Raw genomic sequence first — 15,142 nt, forward strand, 5'->3', positions numbered from 1 at the left:
TCCTACCGCATCTTTCTTAACTGTAATTATGGTAAATACCTGTGACGAGAAATTTCTTTGGTGATTAACTGTGAATTCGTCTACGCGAGTTTGTTGCGACTTACCTGAAACAAAAAGAAAACATCGAATTAGCAAAAGATAATTATTATCGTCTGACATTTATCAGAGGAAACGTTATTCGTCGTGGGAAAAGAAAAATGATAAAATGGACGTTCGTGAAACTCGTTTGATGCTTTACGAGTTCAAAAAGACCATCACAGCTACAGATGTTGTTCGGTGGTATATGGTCGCGCGTGTGATTCATTTCGAACTTTTAAAACCGAGCCGAACTATTGCAGCTGACATCTATGGCCGACAACTTGGCAGATTAAATGCAGCTTTCGCTGGAAAAACGAACGTCGCGATGTAGGAATTTTTCGTATCGTCGCGGAGCGATGTTCACCCACATGCAGCCAAAACGATATCGGGAAAAGTTGAATAGGTGAATTCGGATCTGATTCCGCACACGTCATGTTCTCCCGAATGGGCACTAAAGCTGCCAACTATTCGAATAATCTAATATTGGAACAGATTGAAAATTCGATATCTATTGGTCTTCGGAAACTATTCGCGATATGCGGAAAAGAAAATAAACAATATTGTATGATAGAATATATTGCTGACGTCTCGATGAATTTGATGTGGCTGTACCGTGGGCTTTATCGATTTATCACGCGTCATTGAATATCATCTTTCGAATATTTGAGCATTTCAGTTACGAGTGTTTGGATGCAGTTAGTTGAATACGAGTACTTGAATGTCAGAGTACTCATAAATTGTTCGTCGAGAGTATTCATCCGATAAATTTAGTAAAAAGGGCCTCGTTTACGTTCAAGTTACCCTAATAAAAACATATATTCTATGAGCTTCCGGAGTGCGCTGTAAAATTATGAGTTCTAGGTTATTCTTCATCGATCACACGACGTCACTCGCGATACGAAGGAAACAGCAATGCAATTACGAGGAATTTTGCAATCAAACGGTGTGTCTACGGTATACGGGCAATAAACAAGCTGATTTGTGGCCCACGTTTCCATCGCAAAAGGGAATTGAACTTTCTCGTCCCGGTTTCATCTACCTCTGACTTTCGTCTCGGTGATCACCTTTCTCGGAATTTTCGTCTCGTCTTGCCAGAGAGCTTTTTTTTACCGTGAGTCTCGATTTTTCGCTAAAACAGACACTGACGGCAGACAAATTTTCACTTACCGGGTTTACTATCGATTTCCTTTCACGTTCGATTCGGGTTGCTCGACGCTCGCCTCGCATACAATAACAAATGTTAAAGAAGCACGAAAAGCACATTCGTATTGTCACAGAAATGCATCGATCCGTGTCGTTACAATTATAGGAATAAATATTTGTTCCGAATACGCTGATCTATATTTTTCTACAGGCGGATAAGCGCCCACTCGTTTCGCGAATGCGATCCGACATCTTTGCTCGGCGTATGTTCTCTCGAAATTACAACTCAATTAATTAGAGTGCCAGCCATCAGTCCACATCAGTTTTTTCCCTCCAAGCAGCCGAATCGATTCGACAATCATGTAAATCGAGACGTCACGTCACTCGTCCATTATACCATCGATCATTTCAGTCTGGAACTATCACTCTCTATGGAGAGTTTCGTTGGGCAAACTTGAACTACTCAATATTGGCTGGAACGAGTGCGAAGAGAGGAAAATGATACCATAACTTTGGATGGTTATCCATTACAAGTGTCGGACGTTCGATTTCACTCAACTCACGTTGTCACTCAACGAATTCTTTTCAGAGAGAATTCTTTTTCTTTCCGGGCTGATCCTGGATATTTGCGATCTCATTCGCGGTATCCTGAGTAAAGGGGAGATTAACTGATAGAGATCAAATTTTTAAGGAAGATTTTTCCTCCTTTCATAGAAAGCACTAAAATATCTTCAAGTGTATTCCTAGTTTGTTGATTCGCAAGAGATCAGTGAAATATTCTGTATTGTCTTGTTAATTCGAGGTTTGAGCCACCATTTAGCAAGGCAAAGCCTTTAGCAATGCTTCAACAACCTTCTATTGGTCTTGAAATAGATTAAGACAACTGTTGAATAGTTTCAATTGAATTGCTATCTCGTGATTTTATCGTAACTTGCAATTGCTTCAGGGATGATGGAAGACATCTACTACTCCATCCTGCAAAACTGTCCAAGGTACTTTAATGTACCTTCTAAATAAATAATGTATTATTCGATCCATTAGCGTGATTCAACGTCAATTTGAGAAACGTTTTTTAGGAAGACTACAACGAGAAATCTTGATTGTCAACAAAATGCAAATGCAAGAAATGAGATAGAACGATATCGAGCCAATTCCTATGCTCATGGACACGTCGATCCATTCAAGTAATACCAAATACCCGCTGTTACCACAACTCGCTAGAAAGTTCTTATCCGTAACGCGGCAACTTCTGTTTCAATTTGAACGAGTGTTCTCTAGCAGCGAAAAGAATTCTCTGCGCATAAAAAGAAATGACACGAGCTAAAAGAGAATATTCTTAATAGAATTTCATTTTTAGGCCAAAAATATTTCTATCGAAAGGCTGCTTGGGACTTGAAGATATCTTTTGTCGATTCTATAAATGATCTCCGATTGCTCCATTTTGAATTTTATATTTCTGACAAGATAATCGAATTCAGCGACAAAAAATACGCAAGAATATCAAGTGTCACGAGAATCCAACGAGATTATAAATTTTTACGAGCTATTTGGAAGGGTGCGCCACTGCGCGTCGGGGCGCGCGCTATAAAGCCGTCCCAAGAAAGGATGCAACGTGCAGCGCGTTTTTTTTTTTTGCATCACGAGACACGTGACCGTGTCGCATACCCACATTTTATCGGGGATACACACGTCCATTTGCCAGAGACGATCGATCTTAACGCCGATTGATTTATCGACTCGAGACACTCGCGCGAACAAAAGAAGAAAAAACAGTGCCGGAGAAAGAAAAACGTCATCATACATAATGAATAAGACTCATTGGCGCCGTTGTTGGACGCCTCCTATCTCTTTGTATTTCTCTTTCTCTCTTGCTCTCTCCCTGTTTCACTGATTTCTCTTCAAAGCGACGCTAAACGGCGAACGTTCAGCCCGCGCTGGACTCCTTTCCAACTAAAAGGGGGATTCACCGAGTGTCGATCGAATACGAATTCCCCGATCGATATCTTCCCAGAAATATTTCTCTCGTTTTCTGCTCAAATTGAAGTGGTAGAATTTTAATTTATTTTTTTTCATTGACAAATGTTTATTGGTATTTGACGTTTCATAAAAAAGCTGAATAAATTTACTCGTTTAGCACTAGACGCGCTAGATTAATTTGCTAGAATTACTCTTGGTTGTAAGTGGAATACTAATTGATTGTAAGTAGAATGATACTTTCTTGATCAGACACACATTTTCTGTGTCTAGATATCTGTAGTGAATTGTGGACTGTAAATAGCACCTATTTAAATACAGGTATTCGGTATTAAAATTCTGAATGACAATGCCTACAAACAAATTTCATTTAACCAAAGTTTCACCGAATCCTTTTACCGAGGAACAGCCATCTCGAAATGAAATCTCGAAAATGTAATATTGCGAATTAGTTTCGGTTTTAATAACGGCGAAGTTTTGCTCACAGACAAAGGAAATTGAATTAAAGGAGCAACGGAAATTCGCGAGGAAACCTCTTATAGTGCCTTTGCATTAGCAATTAATCAAGCGTGTATCCGTTCTCTCGGTTCATAAAAGAAACCACCCGAAATGGCATAGTACAATAGCACTTCCAGGCGAAGTTCTCGCGTAGAGATTTATTTTCATGGAACACAGCGAGCTATTATTTGTTTAGCATTATAAACATTAGAAATTATATAAGCGTGCAATTATACCTGGAACAGGTTTGATGATGTACCGATAATCACTCGGGATCATTATCGAGGAAGTTACGAGTGCTTCAAATGAACATTTCTACACAGTGAAACCAACGAACCGATCGATACCAGCTAACTTCGCATTAAAGCGACTGTCCGTCGATCACTATTCTACGACCGTAATTTGCAGGACATAATAGGCAATCGTAATTTACAAAGAACACAATAAGCGCGAGGGAACACACACACACACATACACACACACACACACATCGCAGGTAAACAACGTTTGTTCTGAGATAATATTTTTCTGGAAACTTCCGTGCGTAAAGCGGCCATCGTCGACGAAACTTTTTTTCAGTTTAACGTCAAACACTTGAGTGATTATCAACAGTGATGAGCACAATTTTATTCGAGTAATGGGCAACAAATGTAACCAATTTTTACCAATTCATACGTGACGCTTATTCGATCGAGGAATTAAGTTTTTACTTGTCCCTTATGAAATATTTAATTGTATAATATGAATTTTCATTTGATGCGTCGCGATTGGACAATTTATTTTTTTATTGGCAGGTAGACATTTTTATGAAACGAATTAACACAAATGTTCTGACGTTTCGCTGATAATAAAATTCATTATAGTTGGTCCGAACCCAAATTGCCACTCATGGTCGTTTCTCTAATCATGGGATTCAGAGTTTGAATCACGTTCCTACTTTTACGCAACGCTAAGCTCTCTGTTTGAGACAAGAAGAGTGCGAACACCCCGCTTAGCGGATTTGTACCGCTTCAGGGGAATACCCTCGCCACTTGGGGGTAGCTGAGGCGTTTGATGGCGCGCCCGACTTTTCCAGAACCCTCACGATGTATCAAAAAGAAGTCCAGGTTAAGAAAATTAAGGGTGTACCTTTTTATCCATGGTCAAGATTATCCATGGTTGCTGAAGTTTTTTAATATATTCCTACAAAGAGATCTTAAGGGATTTCTCCTTTAATTCAGGTAAAAAATTGATATTTTGCTTTATATTCTCTTTGCTAAAGGTTTTTCAAATATTTTTTTTTTTTAAATTTACTCAAAACTAGTAAAAAAAGAGAGTACATGCCTAAAGGGGACTATTTTATAACATTATGGAATTAATAATACAGTCGCACTATCATGTCAATATTAAAATATAATCTTAAATAATTATTTAGCTTCCCCAATAGCTTAGCTTCTTGTTAACGATGTAGACCCTTCCAACTCACGAAGTATTTCGTTCCTTCTGTAGTCAGTTCTAAACGGTTCTGCTTTGATGCTATTATTAGGTGTGAACGCAGGCATTGCCAGTTTTAATCATTATAGTAGAATGCTTCACTAGAAGGTTACTCCATAAGAACAGTAGAACCTCCGAATAGGAATTTCCCAATGGAAATTGTTTATATTATTTTTAAGTATTCAAACCATTCCTCGATAAAACAAAAATTATTTTGTACTGCTTTCAATTAGAAAGATAGCGTATCACCCTAAATAAATAACAATCTCCAATTTTCCTATATTTTCCTTAGAAAAATGGAAACTTCCCGACCACTAGGTCCACAAACAACCCTAATCTTGCCTTTCGGGCTACAAAGACAAGGCTTTTGTTTATCCCCACGAAGACAAGGAATCCACACATTTTTCGTATCTATTTGCAGCTTCTGAGGCGGGACAAATATTTACGCATGCTGTGATAGTAGCCGGATAAACAACTTTCATTAGTCTCTGTCAAGCAGCTCAAATATATAGAAGTGTCGTAGTTGTGTCATGATCAGTAGAGGGAAGAAGATTACACCACGAAAACGTCCCCAGGTGAGATTGCCTCTCGCAACGCAGGAAAATCATATCGGGGGATTTCCAGGGATTGTCACGAATGGGCTATTGTCAAGCTATACGGCATTTTGGGCGGCATTGAAACTTTGGATTGCGTTTCCTGGAAAATGAGATCTCGAAAGACTCGAAACCTGGGAAACCGGTCGCGAGATACAAAGTAAATATGAAGCTACGAGGAAGTTGAAATTAATTCTAATCCAGAGAAGAAAGCTTTTCTACACCTAAGTGTATTTTTAGGTTTCACTATAGATCCTGTAAGGGATACACACTCATTAGGTCTCGAAATTAACTGTTCCATAGGTTTGTGAAAATAATCTTCTTCCCTGCTGGCGAGGGAGTCGTTAATAGACACATATGAGGGGTCGTTGGACTATAATCCCCTAATGGATGTACTCTTTTTAGATCTCGAAATTATCTTCCATTATCGTTTCTATAAATTCTGAATTGTACTCGAATAGTTATATATTTGAATAGTATTCGGATGGCACTCAACAGATATCTACCAAATTTAGAACTTAAAGAACTTGATTACGGTATTCGAATAATACGAGTATCCAGATACTCCTCTACGAATGCTAGAGTACTAGCGAATAGTAAAATCCTTTTTATTAATTTCTCCTGCAACCGATTCGTTACAAGATGTATCATTCATTCGATAAATAAACGAGTATCCAATCGGTATATTCATAAGCGTCAAACTTTTATAAATATTAAAATGACCGGAGGGGCAAGGCTCGATTACTAATTACGATCTGACGTATCGACGCCGACATATGGAGTATCCGTGACGTAGGGAATTCAATAGCGATCCGACAACGACTATCATAACCGGGCATGACAGGAAACCCGATAATTAATTTGGAAAGGTGACTCACTTATCGATTCGAACAGAGAAAGGTGCACCAAACACGTCCCGTCGCCGACTTTTATCAGAGAACTTGAGCGCGTCTTGCGATCCACGATCGAAATGAGGAGCGGACGAAGTCAATGCGTTCATTTATACCGTGCAATCGGGGCGAATTTCCTGCGTCATAAACGGACCACCGTTTCCGGGCATGGAAAAGGAAGGCTCGCAGAAAAAGAAACGGATGCGGGCATCGGCGATGTTTCCGAGCTGCCAGTAAACGCGGTTTCACGCATATTTCGCCCCGAATCCATCCGATAACGCCACGCGATAACGATACGACGAGTCCTATCCAGCACTATCTAAAGTGTCCTCGAGGCGAGTTCGCTGCACTCGTTGACTCACCTTGTGCCGCGAATGTTTTCGTCGTTAGCTGTTTCGTCGTCTATCAAACTGGTAGTGGGTTGCAAAGTTGGAGGTTTGAAGCTGGGACTTAAAGGAGACTTGGTACTTTTGGGGGTGGAAGTGTAAGTTTAAATTGATTTGTATGTGATGACGACTTAGATGATTTGGAAGGGGGTTGGTAGCTGTTGTATGTCTCTGGTAGATTTTGAATGTCTACATAAATCCATGATAATCTTTCGGTAAATTTTTAAGATCTTTGATGTGTGTTGAAAGTCTTCGGTAGGTCCTGACAGTTTTTGGTAAATTTTTAAGTGTTCGATGTGTCTTGAGTAGATCTTGGTAGTCCTTGGTAAATTTGATAGATCTTGAAAGTCTTGAATAGATCTTGAAAATCTTGGACATCTCCTGAAAGTCTTCTGCTTCACTTTTAAAACTGAAAATAACGAAGAAAACAATCACTACGATTCGTTAAATAAATGAATAAATCGTTCGAGTTATAGATGTGTCCTTTCAGTCTTCTATAACGGTCGTAGAGTTTAGCGAGCAGACAGGTTTAATATCGTACAACGATTTATCTAGGGTCCTTTAGAAAACTTTGGAAAGAACTGCAGTATCGCGTAACGTTATAAGTTATTACGTCGAGTACGAGGTCAGTGGGTCTTTTTAAATGGATACGGCACTGGCCGCACTGTGCGTCATCTGTCAGCTGACGTGCCCGCGCCAACAGTAGTTGAAGTCCCTCACGTATGACGTCTTTCACACGTATCTTCAGCAATTAATAACTCGGACACAATGCCACGAACGCAATTTCGTCATTCTTGACTTTCGTCTTATTTTAGCACGTAGAATCACCCCTTAAAGTTTCTGGCCCATCGGTTCGCTTCATCAATCAGCGCCATACATTTCGCTAAATATACGTTTGCAATATTAGTTTTACTATTGCATCGATAACATTTTGCAACTGAAACAGTTGTTATGTATTTTTTTCATTATTGTTTTAGCGAACTAAATAGGCACCATTTAAATTAAAAAGTATGCAACTACTGCGTAATAAATGAAAATTGCTAAAACATTAATAAATATTTTTTGAATACTTTGAAATTATATGTAGAGAATTATACTTAACTCTGTAAGTCCGATTAGATGATTTGTATTTGTATAGCAGGTGATTAATTGTTTTGCAACTTTTTGCCTAACATTTCTTTCCTTTTCGAACCGAGTGCTTGGAGTTGATGTCAAAACGTTTTTTCCAAACTGTTTCATCACACTTTATCAGCATGTTTTTCTAATCATACTGATAAAAAAAAAAAAAAAAAAAAAAAAGACTGTGACTACAAATATACGTTCGCATATAACTAGTTCTAAGAAGCTGAAAATGCATTATTCTGTCCAACACGTAACCAGCCTTTGATATTGCTCAAATATGATAACGGAATGTAAACAATTGTAGTTAGGCACCCAATGAAGATAAAATCTGTCAGCGTTGGCGAAGTATGCAATTTTAACCCACTATTTATAAAACACAAATTATTTTTTACTTCTGCAAAGAAATTGATAAACACCAATAATAGAATATAATCCGAACACTATTGAAGAAAATCACGTATAAACGAAGTAATGATTGATTTTCTTTCAAATAATGCTGTCGGATTAAGCCACAGAGCGCCAAAATGTCGTTCACGGCACTGGTTTTTTGCCAAACGCGTGCTACGACCTAAAGTGTCCGGTTTCACGTTTAGTACGCATCGCACGTACGCACACGTATTAGAAATTTCGCAGAGGCATCGTAAATCAAATCGTCCGACTTTCGTTTCCTGACGGTTTCGTGGCCACCGTGCTACGTCGAGGACGACTCTGTCCCTTGTGATTCGTCAACTTTCTTATGTAGTTACTCGAGTACTAAGATAGACAAGTATTTGAAATTGTACTCAAATAGTCAAATATTCGAATGATATTCGAATTGTTCAACATTCGAATAATACTCGAATTATATTTATCGAATTCTGAGTTAGTGAAATATTTGAATATTCGAATACGAAAAAATTCTAATACTGACGTCATATTCATGAACTTCTCGATAAGGAAAATTGCTTCCATCGTATGGGAAAGTGCACTCTAATAGATCTGTACACACTGCCTTTTCGTAACAAAGTAATTCGAGTGTATTATCAGTGGCACAGCTGCCATGAAGCTTATGAAGCTTAAAAGGATATGCGCAGTATTCGAGATATCAGAAGTTTAAACATTTTTTAAATGTTTCTTCTCAGTTCCTCCAATCCTCCAATAAGATTCACGTTGTAGTAGGGCAGAAACCGATTTATAATATAACGTGTAATTATAAGTTAATGGTGATTGAACGTATGGAATAATTTATGCTAATACGAGTATTGCGGTGCAATTAAAGATAGGGGATCTTAGATGAATATGAAACGAAAAAAAATATCGAACGACTTATACGAATACAAATATGACGAACTAATCCATCTTCTGCGGTAACAGGCTAAAGATATGCTCGCTTCCTTTTTATTTCTGTCGGGCCATTACGGCGATCATCCCGTCAACTAACCTGTCTTGTTCATTAAAACAACCTGTCCTCGGTAACATCTATATTTTCATTAGAATATATGTATACTTGAATAGTCGAGTATTACTCTGATTCTACATAACTATTTCAGTAATCTGATAATATTTCAATGATATTCAAGACGTCAAGAATTCTAATACTATCTAAACAGTATTCAAATATTTGATTACCAATTAATATTCGACTGAAAAATATCCCTCTACTAATTAATACTCTAGACAATGAATACGAATTTCACCAAATTTTCTTCGCTCTCAATTTTGTTCGTTTTAGGGCGCACACGATGATAAGTGTATCTATGAAAATTTCGAAAGACGTCTTATCATTTGATCTAGCAGTGAAAATCAGATTACGTCGAATGCTGGCTCCGGGTAATTTGAACAGAACCGTGTCGTCACTCCGTTGAAAATTAAAGCTGATTAATCGCGCAAAGGATGTCGATAATGGTATATCGCGACGTACTCGGTCTTCTCTTCTCCGGAATGACGTTGCTTTATCATTGTTACGTATCACTTATTGTACCGCCCCGCCCGTAGCTGACATCAATGTAAAATATTAAAAACGTATCCCTCCCTCTGGCTTCGCGTTATTCTTTTTTATTATTAGTTTTTCTCGTGACTGGAATGTATAATGGGATTCGAAACAGGCAATTACCTGAGAGCAGATCGGCGACGAACTTTTCTCGGTGAAAAAACTCAATCTTCTCGTGGAATTAATTTTACCAGAATCTTCGTGTAGTTCAAATAATTTTTTTAAAAATTCTATCCGATAATATCTAAATTGAAATTGTTAAAACATACGTGTACTTCATAAAACTAGTATCGAAGAATGTTTAAAAATTCGATTCCAGGGCAAAATTCACCGAAACGATTTCTTTATTTTTGCCTGATTCCAACAATGCCAGAGAGAAGAATGTTCTTTTAAAAGTTCAGAATTATACTAAATATTTCAGATGTAATTTTACTACGTACACCAAAAATATTCAAGAACGAGACTGATTGATTTTTGTGAATTAAGGTTGGGAGTCGCTGATCTAAGCTGTAAACCGAAGAAATTCGTACATCGACGGTATAACGGCACGAGGATGCAGATGCACACGCTGGAATGCGGTTTACGCGGCGGATTACGAGTATTACAGCGATAAGGACGTTCCTCGAATGATTTGGACGTTAGTCGGTGCATGAAACTGAAAGGCGACAGTCTGGAAAGAACCGTTCATATTGTGCAAACAGTGAATCGTCGATCGTTTACAGTGGGGAAATAATCGTCCAGATACACAATGCACGTTGCGTGTAACCTTGCACTTGTAACAATGGTGCACATACATCGGGAACACGTTCTTCCCCGGCGCCACCACGTTTCATATAAGCGACTACGACTAGATCTATTTCTACTCTGCAAATTCTCATTTTGATCGTTCTGCTAAAAACGGCAAAGCCGCGGTATCTGTTACATAAATTTCACGTTCACGCGTCTGCGAAACGCGATTCCAGCAGTGCTGTTCTTGGCAGCGAACGAACCTATCGGTTTTTATTTATAAAACAACGATAAAATCGTCAATAATTGTTTAAGGAAAATAAACATTTTGTAACGAATACTGATTCAAGATGGACATGAAGGATAGTTTGTTTTCGTTTCAGAAGGATTGTAAACGAAGCTGTATGCGACAAATAGTTGAGCAGTTCAAAATTTGAATAGGCAAGTAACTCTAATAGTTAAGTACTGAAATAGTCGAGTTCAAATTATTCCTTATAATAAAAATACTAACATACTTTTTTGCCTACACTATTTTTTGTTTACAACGGTTGACTCAATTTCTAAAATAGAAGCGAAAGGGAAACCAAAATTCTCTGAGGTTTTTCGACGCATTGCAGGCTTGAAAAAAAAAAATTCTTAACGCACGCATGACTCGAGCGTTTGCATTACGGTTCATACGATGTATAGTTCTAAGGTTATGTCAATGAAATCGACTGTAATCTGTTACAAAATGTTTACGCGTTGCGTGGATCGAGATTGCGATAGTCACGTAATCAATTATTATTGCACAGACTGCAAGGTACCATTGGAAAATGTCGAGCAACTGCGGCAATTTGTCGCGTATTGTTTCTGTCTCGAAGATCGTCTATGCGAACTCTAATTGCATAATACGACCATGTATTTTTTCACACGTTAGAGCTGGTGGCGTTCAAACAACTCAATATTCAAAGGGAATTCGAGTAGAATTACAATATTTCACTATTCGTACATGAATACTTTTTACTTCGTAAATGCTCCAATTCCAACGCTCGAGTATTCAAATACGAATAGTCAAATACTCGAGTAGTATTCGAATCCTCAAGTATTCGACTACTCGAATACTTGAAGAACCATTAAGTACAAGTTGATTACGATTTAAGTACGGAAAGTATTCGACGAGTAGTCTCAATCTACCCGTTTTTAGTATACTTTCTATTTCGAAAACATTCGCAAGGAAAATTCCAAGGGAAAAAGAAAACGAAAACTGCTGACGAACGAAATGAAATTCTCGACGGAAGAATACATGCACGGTGCCTTTTACATTGAAATCGCAACCGTAGCGACTCTGACAAACTTAAAGTATTTGCGACTTTGTGAGCCGACGCAACGGTTATGTGTACACACGCTGTATCTTAAAACACGTATATTTTGAAATGTCAGATAACTTGGTCGAGATAACGCAAGAGGTAGAAGTGTAATCGATGGAAACGGAACGAGTATTATTAAAAAATTCTACTAATATCTTCGACACCAACTATTCGACTAGTTAAAAACTTGAATAGGCGATTATACGAATACTTAAAGCTCGATTAGTCAAGTAACGACTAAAATAAGAGTTTAAAGTTTTGTAAGATAGAATTTTATGTCGTTTGGATTCATTATACGACTGTTAGGAAACGTGGTCTACTGTTTGCAAACAAAACGAAGTTCTCGCGGGAGGCAATTATGAATTTTCACAATGCTGATCGATAAACTGATCAAAATGTACACGTTGTCTCTGTCAGTTGTGTCATTGTGTCCTAACAGTTCCATGGAGCGTCTGCGATCGTAATCGTGAAAAATAATTTCCTTGAATCGTTATTTTATACGTTTAAAATTGATAATCCTCTAAACGTTGACTTATGACAAATCTAAACGGCAAAAGAAAATTAACTGAAACGAGCCAGCGAAACCTGTACGTTCCGGCGAAACAAAACGTGTAACGTCTCGTGTAGAAACGATGCAAAGCAAACGATATGCGTTACGGAAACGGGAACATACTTGGAATATTTGACTCGAATGTGCTATGATAATAGATGCACGGTATATACTGACGGCGAGTGCAAATAAAATACACTCCAGCATCCTGGAGATAGCGCTGTTCACCACACGATGCGACCACGTGTGGCTTCCACGAAAGTGCAAGAATCGAAGTCCTCCGACTCTATCCGCGCTTCAAATGAAATTTAAAGAAAAACAAAACACATGATCGTAGCCAGTACGTCTCACGGTCATCGTCGTATCGCGATCGCACGCAATTGAGAATTATCGCGTTCGTTTCAGTCGATTACCCGCCGATGAAAAACGATATGAACCGATTAAAACGAACGACTCCGTCGATTGTGTGAATACAAATTATAGAAACAGCAGAGCAAACTCCGCGAACGATCGAATATTTCTCGAGCTTCGAGTTTCGGCGTCCAAACGAGCGGGAGCTGATTGACGATTACGAAATTATATCTGTACTCGCAACGAAAGTAATTGGTTACTCAATCAATTATAACTCTAATTACTCGTAAGCATGTATAAGCACAGTTCATGTAAACATACACAAACTGGCCAACTCGTTTGCTGAATTACATTTGTATATCGCAAAAAATAATATCGCGTGTAATCTTTTCACGCTGCTTACAACTGAAAAAAAATGTAAACATGTTACTTTTCGTCTCTCAATATAGGCATGTTGCATTGAATACCATTAATAAAATATATAAAATAAAAGTAAAATTTAATTTACTAAAATTACGAACTTGAATAACTCGACTTATAATTTATATGACTGATTACTGCGAATATCGAGCTACTTCATCGATGAAGCAGTATTATTATAATTCAATTAACCATTCGAGTACTCAAATATTACGTCAATGGTATTCGAAAAGTAAAATATTCTAATAGTGTACAAATACTCAATAGTACTACGATAGTATTGGAGCTGTATTCAAATAATAAGATATACAGGTGACTTAATGTTGGAGTAGTATTCGAATTCCATTAAAACTATTCGATTACTCCAATATCACTTCAATGGTATTCGAATAGAGAAAAATCGGCCAAGTCCCAGAGCTGGTTGAAAGCAGCGAGACAGCACGAGGAAGTGCGTTGCACCACGAACACAAAGTAAACAAAGGAACCGGGAGAGCGCAATAAAGACGAGTTGCGTGGAATCGACTCACCTTTCGAAGAAACGAAAACGAGGAAAGTTACGGTGAAGAAACTGCTCCTCGCCGATGGGATTCTGCGTCAGGAAGACCGGATCGACTTTCACGATCAACACGAAATTCCTTCCTCCACGGTTTCTCGGCGTTTTCTCCCGCGTCGTTGGTGCCCGCTCGACCATGCACCGCGTGCGAACAATCGTTCTCGCGGTGGTTCGATTTTCGAAATTCGAGACGCGCCGTTTCTCGCGGCACCGGGGCGAGAATGTGTACGAAACAATCGAATGCGAACGCATCGACGCCAATCCGCGGCGCGACGAAACGCTTCCACAGCGGGTTGCCGGATGACTGACGGACCCGTATCGCGCCTATTGGCCGGCACTGAAACCGCGACACCTGGCGCCCCGTACTTCGAAACACTCCTAATTCCAAGCATACCGTGCAACAACACCTGTCACTTAAATGTTCGAAACTTCTCTACTTTGGAACAGAAACGTCAAAATTGCCATTCGTTTAAAACTTCGAGATATTAGATTGTCCCGAAAGTTTCTTTCGCTAGTTGCGCTCAATTATTTTACGTGATCGTGTTTATATAAATAGACAATCTAATTTCATAGATATTCATGTTGTAACAGTTATTCAGTAATGTAACGTGAAACATAAAATGTTGCGCATGTATTACTTATTAATAAAGCGAAAGAAACTTTTGGGACAACCTAATATAATCAACAACAACTGTACTCGTACTTGTTCAATCAAATCCGAATTACACAGTCGAGGGTTCTTAGTTGCAGTCAAATTCTGTCTGCCTCTGCTTTGAAAGAAATGATTAATTCACATGTAGTAGGGAACGTTGCAGTTACATGTGGCAATATCGCAACAATGTTGCTGGTATATTTGTGTGCAAATATTGTGTTGAAAATATTTTGGAGACATTCTAGCAGAATTAAGAAGCGGCTATGATTCTACAGTAGATATTAATAACATATATTTTATTAAATAGCGGAACCTTTCGAAACAGGTTCCAGGTACCTCCTAAAGGTTAAATTTTTCTGCGCAGATATACGATACAATTCTCAACGAGATCCATATATATGTCTCGTATTTAAAAAAA

The 15,142-nt window shown here is 38.4% G+C and overlaps 1 protein-coding gene across 1 annotated transcript in view; it reads right to left on the reverse strand.

Annotated features, from left to right (window-relative positions):
• The window catches only part of LOC128895519 (dual 3',5'-cyclic-AMP and -GMP phosphodiesterase 11), a 71,958-nt gene extending 57,493 nt beyond the window's left edge, over positions 1-14,465 (reverse strand). Inside the window, exon 1 of the mRNA XM_054158188.1 lies at positions 14,047-14,465. The gene's annotated coding sequence lies outside the window, so the exon portion shown is untranslated. The remainder of the gene's footprint in view (positions 1-14,046) is intronic.
• Positions 14,466-15,142: the final 677 nt, after the last annotated feature.

Source organism: Hylaeus anthracinus, unplaced genomic scaffold (genome assembly GCF_026225885.1).
Source record: "Hylaeus anthracinus isolate JK02 unplaced genomic scaffold, UHH_iyHylAnth1.0_haploid 5, whole genome shotgun sequence".
In the NCBI taxonomy this organism is placed as follows: Eukaryota; Metazoa; Arthropoda; class Insecta; order Hymenoptera; family Colletidae; genus Hylaeus; species Hylaeus anthracinus.